General features: G+C 36.9%; 2 pseudogenes; both read left to right on the top strand.

Annotated features, from left to right (window-relative positions):
- The first annotated feature begins 9,104 nt into the window (after nucleotides 1-9,104).
- Nucleotides 9,105-12,874, top strand: LOC149196373 (uncharacterized; annotated as a pseudogene).
- A 743-nt stretch (nucleotides 12,875-13,617) lies between these two features.
- LOC149196372 (tuliposide A-converting enzyme 2, chloroplastic-like) lies at nucleotides 13,618-14,642 on the top strand (annotated as a pseudogene).
- The last annotated feature ends 1,711 nt before the right edge of the window (nucleotides 14,643-16,353 follow it).

Raw genomic sequence — 16,353 nt, 5'->3', positions numbered from 1 at the left:
TCTCAAAAGCTACAAAAACTATGAAAACTTGACTCACAAGCAAATCAAAAGGGAAATTACTCTAAGCAAACCTAACAAGGCAAAAGCTCACAAAGATGATTCTAGGTTGTTTTACTTGATCAAAATCAAATCAAGGACCAGCTAATGCAGAATCAAAAGACTAGTCAAAACAAAACTCAAATCTTTTTGTTCTTTTTGTAAAATGGAATTCAAGACTCAATCAACAAGCACTTCGAAATTTGCCCAAAGAAACAATTCAATGGTAAGTTGTTCTCACAGGTAGACTTTATGACAGGTCTGACTTCTTAGAATGCTGACAAAACCAGAGAGATCTAAGGCTTGACAACTCCTACCACCAAAGTCACTACAAGACCTACTCAAAAATCAAACCCTAGGGCTTATACTTCGATGAAATCCACTAAAACACTCAATGCTACCGAAACACGTTCAGGTGAAGATTTTTGATCAGGGACTAATGAATCTGGGCAGTAAAAACTAAGAAAAAACAAAATCTAAGAGCAAAAAATGCAAAAAATGGAATTTTCTCAAATTTTAGCAGGGGACGCAGGCAACCCGTTAGCACAGGTGCGGGCCCGCTCTGTGCACACAGCAGAAGTGCGTCCAGGGAAGCACTGTGCAGCACTCAGAGGGTGCGTCCTACTGAAAAACTCAAGAAAAATCAAAATGAAACTAATCCTAAGCTAACCCACCCAGAGACAAGGTCACAGAGCCAAAATCAGAAAAATAAATCAATTTTCTCAAAGCAAAGTTCATACAAAGGAAAAAACTTTTCTCATCAATGGAATCCCCAGTGGAGTCGCCAATTTGTCACACGGAATCAGTCAAAAGTGCGGACACAGCCGACCTTCCTACAAGTCTAAGACATTCTAATGACAAACAAAACAAACTAGAGCTATCCTTCTCTAAACATGCATTATGATATGAGAAATCAAGTGTTTCGTTCTTACCTTTGTCCAAACGTTGTTGTAGAAGTCCAAGCTTTGTTGATCTGGATGAGCTCCTCCCTTTCTCCAAAACCTGCAATCACCAACAGTCAAACCATTAAATAGCACCTGATTATAACATAAAACAAAGCATATTCAACATGTAGACCAAGGAGTACATGAAATAACTCATAAACAACAAGTCATTGAGAAGAATGGACTAATTTGCATTAAAGGTAATCAAAAGGAACCATTACAACCTGAGCCTTGGTGTTGTGCAAGCTCCTTCCAGGGTCCACAAGAGTCTTCCTCTACTTTGACAAAGCTCACCCACTTCCATATAGAACAAGCAAAGATGCCAATATCTCCTCACAAGCTTCTAAATGGGAGTCCTAATTCCTGCAGCATTTACCCTTAGAAATGTATAGCTTTCAACCTCCCTCCTTCTGGCCCAATGCCTATACTTATAGTGCTCAAGAGGAAGTTAATAAGGTCCACCATCAATGGGATAGTCCCCTCTTTGGATGGGATAGCTCCCCTATTGATGGGATAAGTTCCTCTTTGGTAGGAGTGCATGAACCATCTGGAGGCGCTCAATACACGTCGAACAACCTTCTAGAATGCTCTAGAAATAACCACAAGTGACTTTTTAAAGATGAAACTTGCGCATTTTAACCTTTTCAGGGGGACGCACCTGCACCTTTACATACAGAGCGTCCAAAGACGCAGTTTTTGTGAACCTTGGGTGCGTCCCCGCGGGTAAGGTTGAGAGAACCTGCGTCCCCAGAGATAAATACATTTAGAAAGGCTTTCTCTCTTTTTGGAGTTTGACATGGAGAGCAGAGGCATAAGACTTGCCTAAGAGGGTAGTATGACTGTTGATAGAGTCATCTTAACTGTAAATAGCCATGGTGACATTTTTTAGTGTAACACTCTTCTGGATAACATTTTTTTTTCTCAGCTCACTCTGCTACACTTTTCAACTCTTTGCAGCAATCTTCAGCAACCCTCTGATTTGCTTAACATCAACAGTCAGTCAACTCTTGGCCTCTTTGTTCTCCACAATACATAGTTTTCTCCCAGCCTTGCTTCACGCAACATAGGTTCATCTCTTTGCCTTTTTCTAACAGTAACTCATAAGCTACTTAGGCCTTTCACCCAACACATAGGAAACTCACAACCTTTCATACACAACACAGGCTACTCTTTCCTTTCACACATAGCTCGCTTCTCTCGAGGTCTCTTTTTCTTATGCTTAGGCACTCTCAGCCTTTACACACCGAATTGGCTCTCATATAAGTGCACTCACACAAATCACTTTTCTCTAAGGATATCACACAATAATGCTTCATTTCCATGCTTTTCTCATCAGAGCACTTGAGTTTTGTTCCTCTTCCATTCACACAATCAATGTTGCCACCCTATCAATGTTGCCACATTGTTGATGTTCCCACACTATTGATACTGCCACATTGTCCTCATTCATCACTTTGCACTGTGCTTAGGCATGGTCTCTCCATGTTGTTGTTGTGTTTTCCACTGGATAGCCGACCTACATACTCAATGTAGGCACAATCCTCTCTTTCTGCAACTCTCCCATCACTGAGACTCTCCATGCACTTCAAATCCCACAAAGCTTGACAACACTCTAGCATGGCTTCTCTATACTTTAGGCATGTACATTTTATGGACCATTTTCCTTTTTGCCTTGTATTAGAGATATTTGACAATCGACCTTCATTCCTGAAACCAAAAATCTGCTCAACATTTACTCACACAGCTTACTGCTCTATACGCCCTTCAGTACTTTGTATTGTGCTTTATCGGAGGAAATACATCATAGTGCTAAGTCATGGTGCAACACCAAGAAACTACTAATTTCCAACCTTTGATTATGTCAAGCCCCTTTTGTTTTTAGCCCTCATCAAATATCCGCTTGTAGAACCAGGTGTTATGACCAGAAGCTTAGCCTTAAGGCACTAAGCCCTTTAGAATTGTACCAGGGGACTTTTATCCTTTATATTGCACTTTATCGAAGCTTTTCCTCTAGTAGAAATTTATTCACAAACAAACAACAAATTCTAATTGTCCTTGTACTTTTTTATTCTAGCCCATTTTCGCATTTCACTTCATAGGACCGAGGGTGGTGACTAAGTGCCATGACCCGAGGCGCTGAGTCTTTTAGCATTGTGCCGGGAGGATTTTTCCTCTGTTAAGAACTATGCCATGGTTTTCTTTTTATTCCACAATCAAGCACTTAACATCATCAAAGCCTTCTTATCGGGGATTTCCACTTGTTGCTTATATGATAGCAACAACAAACCGTCGATCGTTGATTGCCATTGTGATGTCATCATTGCCACATGACGTCTCCTAAGTGGTTACATGTGTCACCACGATATCGCCGATTAGGCCACCTCAAAACACCAAAATGGCCTGCCACGTGTCCCTCCTTACCGTCACGTCATGCTGACATCAGCTACCATGTGTCCCTCCTTACCTTCACGACATGCTGATGTCAGCAGCCATGTGTCCCTTCTCAGAACCAATAAGATCATGCCACTTGTCTACATCGGAGCTCATCCGAGACTGTCATCTATCCTTATTGGACCCAACTGGATGCCTCCACGTGTCTTGCCTTGGGGAGAGAGAAAGAGACCTTGCCTACCCTATTTTTTCAGCGAATTCCTTTGGAAATTCCTTTTTGGCCTTCTTAGCGATTTAAAAAAGAATAATTGTCCTGACTTATTTAGCTAAATCAACGTTCATTGATTGGAGGTTTGTTAATGCTTTTCACTTATGAAACTGTCGAACTTCGATTGCTGATATGGACTTGTCATCTAACATGCGGGATCGTAAGTCATTAATCGGAGAATTTCATAAACCGAGTACTCATAATCATTCTTGGAGAGCTCACGTCATGTGTGTAGAAGAAATGGTGGACTTACTAGGAAATTCCCAATTATAATGTTATTTGGTGCTTTGCTCTTTGTAACGATATTTTGGAAATGTGACACAAAGTTGTATGTACTTAAATTTAACTTTGTATGGCATATCAGTACCCAAAACATTTTGTTTGAATAGCAAAATCAGCAAAATGTGTGATCTTGTCATTTTGTATGATATAGAATCTTTGTAGAAACTAACGACTAGATTACAGTATATCAGGGACAAAAAAAATGATCTTTTTATCAACGTTGGGCTTTTGTATGGAGCAGTTATATTCTTAGGAGTCAGCAACTATTCAAATGTGCAGCCTACAGTTTCAGTAGAGAGAATTGTGTTCTACAAAGAAAGGATTGTAGGAATGTACTATGCATTTCCCTATGCTCTAGCTTACGTTTTTTTTTTTTTTTTGTAAGCTGTGGTAGTTCTTATTATTTACATCCAAAAAGTACAAGTACAAAACAATGCTCTAGCTTACGTTAGTCCTCTATCATTGTTTCATTTTATTCTACACATTCAAAGTATCCATGTTCCAAATATTGAACAAGCATAGTATGGGCCTATAGTATTTCCCATCAAAAAGTAAACTTTGGAGTTCAAATCCTTGGGTCAATATGCCCACATCTTCTCACTAGCTCATATTAGTATTATTCGATGCTAAGGGCACCCTTTGGCTTTGTGGATGGGATTTTTGCTCATTGGGAATGTCTTTAAAGGTGATACCTAAATTCCACTATGTTAACACCATTAAGCTAGAATATGGAAACTATACAATTTTCTTTATATTTATATGTTTTTTTGTCACTTATTCCAATATTATAATTGGATAGGGTTCTTGTTTACATATGTAATATTCGATGATTATATTAATAGGTGATTGATATTCCTTATATAGCATTGAGACAGTGGTGATTTGTGAATTTACCTTTCCTAATTAGTGTGATAGAAATCCTACCATACTTTTCTCCAATATGCAACATAACAAAACTGTTGGATGAACTTACCAAAGAAATTTCATATTCTTCCAAAGAGGATTTTTTTTATTGGCGACTAAAAACAACAAAATATGTCAATATCCAATTGTGAGTTGCATATTGATATACATTGATATTAGATGACAAGTTATTTCTAGAAGGTTTTCTTATTGCTTGTGCACTGTATTTTACAAGCATCTCTTGACATTGGCTTGTCCCTAGATCAGTGGTATCCTTAACCATTACTAAACCATTTTAGGGAACCATTTTGACTTGCAAATAAAGCTATAGAATAGTAACTCACTATGATTTCTATTCCCTAGATCAGTGCTACCCTCACATTATCATAACCTAATGAATGCATTCACACTCCACTCTATGCTACATTTCTAAGCCTTTCTTGCATTATGAGCACGTAATGTTATCACCATCAGAGATTAAATCACATTTCACTATAGATTTTCATCAAATAAGTTATGTACTAATTCCTAATGTAGAAACCCAAATTAGGAACTTCTCGTAGCCAAGTATTTCTTTCAGGGAAATGCTTTATTGTTGCAATGAGCTCTAAGGCCTTGCTATAATACCCAATTTTAACCAATCATGAACGGAATTCACAACACCAAACCTTGTTCACAAATTTTGTCAAATAGTTGGTAGGTACCCTCCATTCTCCCACTCTTAGTCAGATTTAATCAATGAATTAAAGTAATAAATGTGATCATTTAAATAATCTAGGATGTCTCCCATAAATTTGATGCTTGGGTATTCATTTAATATCCTTCTCGACCATGGATTATTTTAGGTGAAAATAAACCATCTAATAATTGATGCATCTCCACTACACATTGCATGTCATGTTATTCCTTTATATTGGGAACAACATATAATAATCTGTGAAATTAAGAGAAGATACCCATGTCATTGTTTGCTAGTATATGATAGACATGTTTGGAAGAGTGAGGGGACAACTTATAATATAAATCCTCCGATTAAAGCATATGGCGAACCATTATCATATTATAATAACCTTAGCCATATCATGATCCTAATTAATTTTTTGGAATAAGTTATTTATTGAGCACTTTATGTACCTATTCCTTACTTTATTAAGCTTAATTTTCCCTTAAAGGTATCACCTATTTTATATGGCTACATTCATTAGGTGAGAAATTAATCATTAGGCACAACTAACTCATAGGGAATATCTCATTATCTAGTAATTGTTTGGATTAGCAAGGTTTGTCTTTTAACTAAGAAAAACATTACAGGAATCTATTAGTTTTAAATTGCTATAATTTTGTTTAATGTAGTATATAATTACAACATAAGTTTATAATTAATATAAAATAGAGGAAAGAGGAAAAAATGGCAGCCGAGCGCAGAGAAGTTGTTTCACTCAAAATCCATGGCGGCGCGGCATCTCTGCTCGGTGAGGGAGGCAGACTTGGCTCGGAGCTCCTCTGGTTAAGGACACGGCCCTGTAGCTCTGGATCAGGGTCGAAGGTTAAGCGAGAGCATGGATCTAATGTAGCGTATAGCGTTTCAGCTCAAACCCTAACGCAGGAAGAACAAAGTAATACTGCGAAGCGTAGAGGGCACAATGGGGATCGAAGGGAGTCATCTAGAGCGCGCTCAGAGGACACAATAGGGCCAGCGGAGGCAAGGAAGGAATGCATTGGATGTGTATGGCTAAAGCCCTTTCTTAAGGCGCCTTTCCAAGCTACAGCACCCGTGTTTTCTTGCAGAGGAGACGCGTTTACTGTTGCTCGCTGTGGCAGCAAGCTGGCTATTGGGACCAATGTGATGAACGCATGTCAAGAGAATAACTCTCCCTATTTGCGCTATGGATCTAAGGACTCCTGGATCTGTTGGAGAAGGGTAGAAGAGGCCAGATCTGAACAAGATCTGCATGTAGAACCACATGTTTTCCAGATCCAAGTCAATCTATCGGGCAAGACAACAATGCAATGGGCACGCGCAACGGATCTGGTGCAGGACCTTTTGCAGAATCTTGAATGCCAGCTAGGGATCCCCTCATCTCACCTCAGACTGATATACAAGGGTAAGCAACTCATGAATACCCGTTCTCTCTCATTTTATAGCATTCAGAGGGATGCCTCTATTGTAGCTACCTTTCGTTTGAGAGGGGGTTCTTGTAGGAAGACCTCCTCTGCCCCTTCTTTCTCTTATAAAGATGCTGTCTGCAAAGATGCTGCCCATCCGCAACCCTCTTCGACAGCAGGCCATCCATCTGAGGCTCCAAAGCCTTTTCTGGTAGACAAGTTAGAGGACATCCCTTCCATCAATCTCTCCCATCCTGGGATTGACAATCGTTATCAGCTTTTTGCAGAATCTGCACTTGTCTGCAGATTTAATGGGCTATGGCCTCGAACATCAGATCTATACCAATGGATCCATACCAATTGGACCAAAAAAAGCCAGATATACTTATGTTCAAAAGGATTTTTCATTGTGGCTTTTGATTTAGATGAAGACTACCAGAAGGCCTTAACGGGAGGCCCTTGGTTTTGGGGCTCGGCTGGACTTTTCCTTACTCCTTGGTTTCCAGACTTCGACCCTTCTACAGCTGTTATCACCAAGATTCCCATTTGGGTCAGGCTACCGAACCTTCCGGCACATCTATGGCATGTCTCTGTTTTCTTAGCCATTGCAGGAACTTTAGGACGCTACCTAGCAGTAGATTCTTCTCGGAAGGAATAGGGGATCTTCACCTATGCTAGATTCTGTGTAGAAATAGATCTTAGCAAAGGACTGCCGGATCAGATAAATCTCAAGTATGGTGATTTCCATTGGACTCAAATCTTGGATTACGAGAATACCGCCTTCCGTTGCCGCCATTGTCATCAAACATGGCACCTCCAAAGTTCCTGTTCCCAGTACCTAGACAAAAAGAAGGATCTAAAGCGCAAACCCAAGTCCAAAGCTTGGAATCCCTGTGTGCCTCCGCCCCCTATGGACGATTCAGGCTCCTCCAGCTCGGATGAGGAGGAAATTGCTGATGAGCAGAACGTTGAGATTCCGCTAGATACTCCCTTGGATGACCCGGCAATCCCCTCAGTCTCTCAGATATCTCAGAAGCGTTCTCATTCTACTTCGTCATCAGACTCTGATAAGGATATTCCGCCACCAGGGCAGAATAGTCTTCAACTTGTTTCAGCTCAGCCAAGCTCCTCTGGATGGGTCACAGTAAGCAAGAAAAAAGGAAAAAAAAGTCGTGTGATAGTAACTGCCCCCTCAGGGTAGTTCTCTCTGCTCAGTTCATGCTTTTTGTTAGTCCGAGCTCGCTCTTGCCCTCTCTTGGTTCTTCATCTAGAAGCAAGGTGGAGCCTTCCCTCTTTGGCTCCCTTGCTTTCTGCTTCGCTTGCTTGCAAGCTTGATTGTATTATACTCTTCTTTTCCTAATAGAATTAGTCTTTATTCAGAAAAAAAAATATAAAATAGAGTTATACAATTATAATGACTATATATAAAAAAGGTTATGTGATAAGGTTAAAATGTTGTAATTTTATATATGTTTTAAGCAAGGAAATTAGGAAAATGAAGAATTAAAAGCTAAAAAGTAAAAATTTTGTTAGTTTATTGAAATAAGGTAGAAGAATAAGCACATCTTAGCCATCAATAAATTAGAATTTATTGTATGTTTAACTTACAAAATTCTCACATAAAAATAGACTTGATTTCTATACCTAATTTAATCACTTCCACAAATTATCGAATTATCCATAGTCATAATTAAAGAAATACATAATAATAATAATAATAATAATAATAACAACAACAACATCTACTTATAATCATTAAAACTTGTAATCATATTTTAATGGTATTTTAACATTAAAAATTAACCATTATCATATCTTAATGAGTATAACCTTGATATTTATATTAAACTAGGGTTTTTTCTTAAATTCGTTGCTCATGAATTTGATGTATCATTGATGCTTTTCATCACAATTTCTAATGAACATGAAGTTATATTATTTAATTAGTTTAAAATAATAATAAAATTCACAGTTTCTTGTTAATTTAAACTTGATCCTTAACAAACACAAATATTTTCCACCCCACTTTAATGTTAGTGTGCAATAAAATAAATTCAAATTTTCAATTTGTTTACGTACAATTAATATTAGCGAATCACAACAAACACTTTCACTGACAGCTACAATATTCACTCTTCGACTCTCTGCTGCAGTTGGCCATAACAACGAGCAAGATGTTGTTCCAACGCCCTTTCATGTGTCATTTATCAACCGTTATTGGAATCAATAAGCATCTATTATCATACCATCCTCATTTAAATTCCTTGATTCTATCAAAATTCTCAATTGCTCCTCCTCCTTCGTTCACACTCAAATCTTCTGATATCCATAACTTCGTTTCAAATACCAAATCCTTGTAATCCTTGAGACCTTATATCACTCCATACATAACGGTATACTCCACAAAATTTCCCTTCGAAAGGGCACCCCAGCACCGAAATCTCATCATCCAAGCCAATTCCAACAACGCCTCGAATGACGACTTAGACGACGAATAGAAGAAGAAGCCCCATGGACTCCTTCAACAAGAATCTTATGATTCAAGAGCTCGGCCACCTCGTTCAACAGGTGGTAACAACCTTGAAATAAAAGCATGTAATTAATTAGATTAATCATGTGATTTATAATCAACATGCAATTTATCAACTAATTAACATTAAAGTTCAAAAGATATGAGTAGAGACAACTTACCTGTGGCAATGATGTTTCTCACTTATGATTTTAGGGCTAAATGCTAGTTGAATTCTGCTAACTGCAACAAAGTCTTGGGGATGACTCTCCACCCAACCATAGGCTCAATTGCACAAAATCTTGCTACAACTAGCCACCCCCGAGCCCTCAATCAACGTACTACTGCTAGGGAATCCTTTGTCTTACAACACTATTCTCCCAAGAGAATGGATGATGGAATCATGGAATGATGGAATGCCTCTCATCTTCCTCACCATCTATTAAATAGAGCAAACATTAGAAGGGGAACCACATGCACACACTCCATGTGTCAACATGCAACTTTAATGCTTTCTTGTTTTATTCTTTTGTTTTTACTTTTTGATAGCTTTACTGATTTTTACTGCTTTCTTGTTTTATTTCTTTTGTTTTTACTTTTTGATAGCTTTAATGATTTTTACTATTTTTCTATTTATTTATATTTATATTTATATAGAGCTTTCATATTGTTATTTATTATTTTATTATAATTTATTATTTATTTACTATTACTATTTCTTATTTATTATTTATTATTTATTTTCTTGTATTTTAATATTATATTATATTATTTATTATTATTATTATTATTATTTATTATTTATTATTAAGGGACATTACATACTCCCCCACTTTAAGGAACTTCGTCCCGAAGTTAAGTTGAATTATTTAACATTTTATTTTGTTATTTATTACTTCATGTTCGCCGACACCCTCTGCTAAACTAGTATAACCAGAAGGCATCGAAAGTTTCACAACACCCGGGAAATCCCAAGGAATCTTTGTCCTTTTTCCCACTTTTCGAACCAGGCATAAGCCTCTTCGGTCTGTATCCTAGTCCAAGGCTGGCCCCAAGGCTCGCGCCCTACTCAGACCTCATCTACCCCAAGGCAGGCATTCGGTACAGTGCTCAATGTCTCCGGGCATCTCGCAAGGTTGGCCTACTCCCTCCACAACTACTAAGGCGCACAACTCCAGGCATCAAAATCCTTACACCCCCACTAGACTTCGGCATCCCAATCCAATACTAGGCACCTAGCCTACAATATTAGGCACTTGGGCTCCTCAAGATGGTCCCATAGCCCCTCAAGAGCTATCCATCAAGAGCTATACAAGACAAAGGATTCCCTGGCAGTAGTACGTTGATTGAGGGCTCGGGGGTGGCCATTTGTAGCAAGCTTTTGTGCAATTGAGCCTACGGTAGGGTAGAGAGTCGTCCCCAAGACTTGTTGAAATTAGTAGAATTCAACTAGCATTCCACAGGTAAGTTGTCTCTACTCATATTTCTGAAATTTGATGTTAATTAGTTGATAAATTGTGTGTGGATTACGAATCGTATCAGCAATAAATCATATTAGCAAGTGGGATTATCGAATTAGAACAATGCTAACAATCCCATACCATTAAATGTAAATTATCCATTCATCATGCGCGTTAACAGCTGAAAGAGAACTCAAGAAAATTCGTGCTCATTTATTTAGCATCTACGTAAAACTACTCGTTCCTCTATAAATTGTTTGCAAAGTTAAATGGTGCCAAGTCTCAAACGGTCATAAGGGTGAACTATTTAACTCAGTTAATTATGAAACTGTGTTTGAAGGAACCTAGCCTTCAATATCAAGCACTTGGCATCCTCAAGATGGTCCCATAGCCCTCAAGAGCTATTCATCAAAAGCTATACAAGACAAAGGAACCATTGGCATATGTAGTGTTGATTGAGTTTGTCCCCAGCCCATATGGTGTTACTTATTCTCCCTCATGCATATGGGCTTGCACGAGATCATCAAATAAACCGGCCCTCTCGGCCCATTTGTGGAGTCCTGTCAATCATCACACCTCAACATGCAACGAATGCATTATCTATACCGTCATAGTATTATAGAAAATAATATGTCATCATGAGAATATTCATCATTGTTATCACAACATTCTAAATAGTAAAGAACTACATTCTCTTGCATGTCGTAAAATTTGCATGCAATTACCACATGTTTCACATCATAAAACACCCTCATAAGTTTTAACATCAACATATTTGCATTAAAGATATATCATGACATGACATAATAAACAAAGCACTTGTCACTATAACCTCATATCATAACATCATTATCCCTACGCATATCATATTCATCATGAGCATTCAACATCATTATCATACCAAATAAATAAATAAGTACCACATATACATCATTAACATCTCATGAGAACTATATCCATCTACCACATACCATGATATCACGAAACATCATTAATATGAGAATCATCAAATACTTTATCAAATATAGAACAAGAATACACTACAAGCATTCTTATCATGAATTAATTTTGTTTACATATATAAAAAATGAATGCTAACTATGAATTAGCATTAGTTAACATCCCTCTAGGATTATGCTATCTTATGAGTACTATTAGTGTCATGATTTCATCAAGTTACCAACTACCCTTAAAAAACAAATTCAAATTTCCAATTTACATCATTCTTAGTGGATTATCATTTAGAAATCAATATTTAGCAAAACATGCAATCTACTCCAAATGAATAAACTTGGAAAGTTTCTCATTACTTAGTTCTTATAGATCTAATGTTGATTTTCTATCTAAAATCACTTCAATACCATCTCAACAATAAATAGAGTGTTGATTATTAATCGCATGATTAATCTGATTAATTACATGTTTTTATTTCGGGGTTGTTACACAGGCCATCAAGATGTTCGAAGTCCTATCCTAGGATGGGCTAGCCCTCTAGGCCATGAAGCTTTTTGGATACATGAAGGACAAGTCGAGGATGTTAGATGTCATTTCACGCACTGCCATCGTGGAAGCCTATGTGAAGGCTGGAAAGCCCAAGGACGCCCTCAAGGTCTTCATGAAAATGCAGGCCTCGAGGTGCTTGACCAATTCCTATAGCTACTATGTTCTCATTCAGGGGCTGTGGTAGGGTGGAATGCTTCAGGAGGCCAGAAAATATATGCTTGATATTCTGGGCTATGACTAGAAGGCCAATGCTGCCACTTATGTCACTTTGGTTGATTCCTACTTGAGGGCATAGAAGACTGACGAGATGCGGCAACTCCTAGTAAATATGAAGGAGAAGGGGTTCATCACCGATGACAAGGTAGCTCGACAACACATGAAGAGCATGGGTCGGTTCAATAGGGTAGTCATGGATATGTTGTTTGGGTAGTATAAGGAGGTGATAGAAATAATGAAATGCACAACTTTTTGAATGATTTTTTGCCCGTAATCTTTTTGGCACAATGAATTCCCATCACTCACTTTGCATGAAACTGTGCAGCGAAGCGAATTATTCTTTATAGAGAAGGGGCGGTGCAAATAATTCCACTTTTTGAATTTTTTGCCTAGAGGAGGAGGAGGATGAAGCAAACTATTATAATTCCCACCCAATACATGGGAATCCGAAATCTGCAGCAACTATTGGTGTTCCGGCTTGGAGCAGGTTATTTGTGAAGGTAAGCCAAGCTACATATTTCGATTTTCTGAAACAAAATATGAGGGGTGGGTGATCGCTGTAGATTTTCTAAATTTTCATGCTTCCCTCTCTCTCATATTAATTTCAAATTTTGAAATTTCCCACTTGACTAGCTGAGTTTGAAATATATTTCCCACCAATTACATTTAATACATTAACTAAGTAAGTCAGAATGTCAAAATAGTTTAAGTAAAATGGAGTAGTCTATAACATGACTTTTTTTGGAGATGGATGGGACGCTGTCATGGGTGATGGTCATACAAGCATGGGAATAATTACAGTGTCTCTTGATTTCCCGGCAACCCCCTTTTTCGCTACAACTCCTGTTTGCATCTCCCGAAGGTCTGACAAAACCATTTTGTCAGGGAAACTCAATTAAAGCACACCTGGGGCACAATCCTTTATTTGAAATTCTAAATTTGAAATTTAAGTGCGGTGAATGCGTGAATTCTTGTGTGGTAGAGAGGATGACATTGGGGATGTCGACCGATTCTCTAGTAGGTGGCTTCACAAAGAGTTTAGGCCTTCCCCACTGCTATGACAATGGCACCAACATCATCAACCTATACTTCATTCTTGTGGCTCGGGAAGGTACTTATTATACTTCATTATGCATTTTGGTGGATTTCAAACTTGCTCAGGAGCATCTCCTCCTCGCAACGTGTGACAACTCATTTAGGGCTCTTCTATGGCTCCGTTTAGTAGCCTGTGAAGAGATCGAGGAGTTGTGGCTTAGTCAGTACCCGATTTCAGCTGATTCTTTCTAATGGGTGAAGTTACTTAGGGAAAACCGCGTTCTCGAAGTGGCTCGCCACTCCCGTGGTCGATTTACTACATCATGTTTGCGTGTGAGGAGGTGTTTGTATATGTCACGCCAGGAGGTAACTCCTCAAATCGATTCATATTATTCATTCAGGTTGTTCATTATTATATACAACAGGGAGTGCTTGTCCAATTCATCTCCCGGTCACTCTCCATCTTCTCTATTATTTATTTACACTAATTACAGTTGTTCACCCAATCCCTATGATTAGGTGTCAACAATATACATCCTGGGTATGTGAAATCCGAAAGAAGCGCATTCAAGATGGAGATTCCACCTGACTCTATGCTTTCGAGTCGAGGAATGGCTGATAAATTCTTCAAACTATTTGAAAAACTTAATTATGTTTTGAAATAATAATTTCTTAACTAATAATGATACCAGTGGGTATCATAGCAACCACAGAGCATTCAATCACCAACGCAATGGGACCTGACGCTCCACTTATGAATGACTTGAGGTTTCCACGCATGTTTGTGGCCATCGCTGATAAACACATTATTAATGACACACAGGTGGAGCATTGCAAAGCCATGAAAAGCGCAAATTCATGGAGTGGAGCAATATATCTCTGAGAAAGTTGGCCATTGTTTCCATCTCAACGAGACTGCCATCAAATATGATCCCAACACTACTGAGCAAACCTCTAAACTACTCGATTTCATTAAAAGTTGCTTTTGAGGTTTATTACATACCATGTTATATCTTTCAGTCACTTTGCTTTTATAGTTCCTCACGTTCTCGGTCATTTAAGTTGTGCTATGAAGTGTAGATTTAGATTGTCTACTTACTCGCAAGTTAAGTTTAGTTTTTCTAGTGTGGATTTAGGATTTCTATTAATGTGAAATGATGTGTACGCTATGTTAAGATCAGCTCATATGTGTGCGCTATGTTAAGATCAGGTCATAGTGTAAGAATTATTTTAAATAATTTGTTAACATATATTTGTATAAATTAGATATAACATCATTTGATTTTATATCTATTGATATTCTATATCTTATCATTATTGTGACAAATTGTACCATAATTTATTAAGAGTATCAAATAATGCTAATTTTATTTGATGTAAATTAAATAATAATTCATTTATATAAGTTAAATAGGATTGAACTATTATTAATACTATTTTTAACATGGGAGAAAACTCTCGCCAACTCATAAGACCCTTTGATTCAAGGTTGAGGCTTCACTCATGTGGTGTTGTAACCACATGACCAAAACCAATTATGTATTCAAATTTTAAATTAAATTTTACAAATGGCAAAAGAAAAAATATATTTACAAAACCCCAAGCAATTATTTGATCAATTTTTGACATATTATGGAGTAAACTAAGTGTGTGTTTTGATGTTCATTTTATATAATTTTGTTAATATATTTATTTAATAAAATATGATGTTATTTATTTTTAAATGTTTATTTTTAAAATGATACATAGGTTAACCAATTTAACCATTCAACATAACATAATTTGGTATTAGCTAATTGTTTAATCAAATTGCATATATTAATAATAATTAGTTAACATAACAACAATAATAATTAATATGGTATATTATTATTCATCTTATAATAATAATAATAAGAATAAGAATAATAATAAAGTAGTTAAGTGATGATATCAATTTAATCGAAATTTACAGTATTAAGATTATTAACCTGCCACAAGGAAAGAATAGCAATAATATAAACTTGAAACTTTTGTTCAAATTACCATATTGATAATTATAACATGGTAAATAATAAAACTAATTTGATAATTTCTAAGGAGTTATTAAATTAAGCATATGCTTATAATTAGCCAACTACTACATATAGGGGGCTTTAAGACAAATTTTGAGTAAATTGTCTTAACTTGAGACAAAAAAAACTTGTAAACTGTCTTAAACATTGTGCGTGTCTCAAATCATTGTCTCTATAAAAAATAACATATAACACAAGTATTATTGTTTCTTAAGCTATAGTTTATGCTATATCTACAATTAAATACATATTTTCTCTATAGAGATAATATGTATTTAATCCTAGTTATTGTCTCTATAGAGACAATATGTCTTTAATCCTAGTTGTTGTCTCTCTAGAGATAATAAAAATTCTCTTTAGAAATAAATATAGAATGTGAATATTTTTGTTCTTTCAATAATTAATTAATGTTAGGGCAAGATGGAATCAAACCACCAACCTCTTACTTGCAAAGAAAGTGATCTTCCATTGAGCTAGCATGGTTTAAAAAACTATGTTATCTTGATAAAAAAACATGATATAAATCATTTACCCAAAATGTACCATCATATTAGTGAAGAAAATTTGTGTTACATGTTACTATATGAGGAATTTCAGACAAAAGAGAAAAATTGTACATGGTACTAACTACATATCATTTCCTCAA

This window comes from Pinus tabuliformis, chromosome 2_2, assembly GCF_031772625.1.
Source record: "Pinus tabuliformis cultivar Carrire ecotype Pingquan chromosome 2_2, CPIR1, whole genome shotgun sequence".
In the NCBI taxonomy this organism is placed as follows: Eukaryota; Viridiplantae; Streptophyta; class Pinopsida; order Pinales; family Pinaceae; genus Pinus; species Pinus tabuliformis.
Note: the sequence above shows the minus strand (reverse complement) of the source record. Positions and strands in the feature narration are given on the sequence as shown.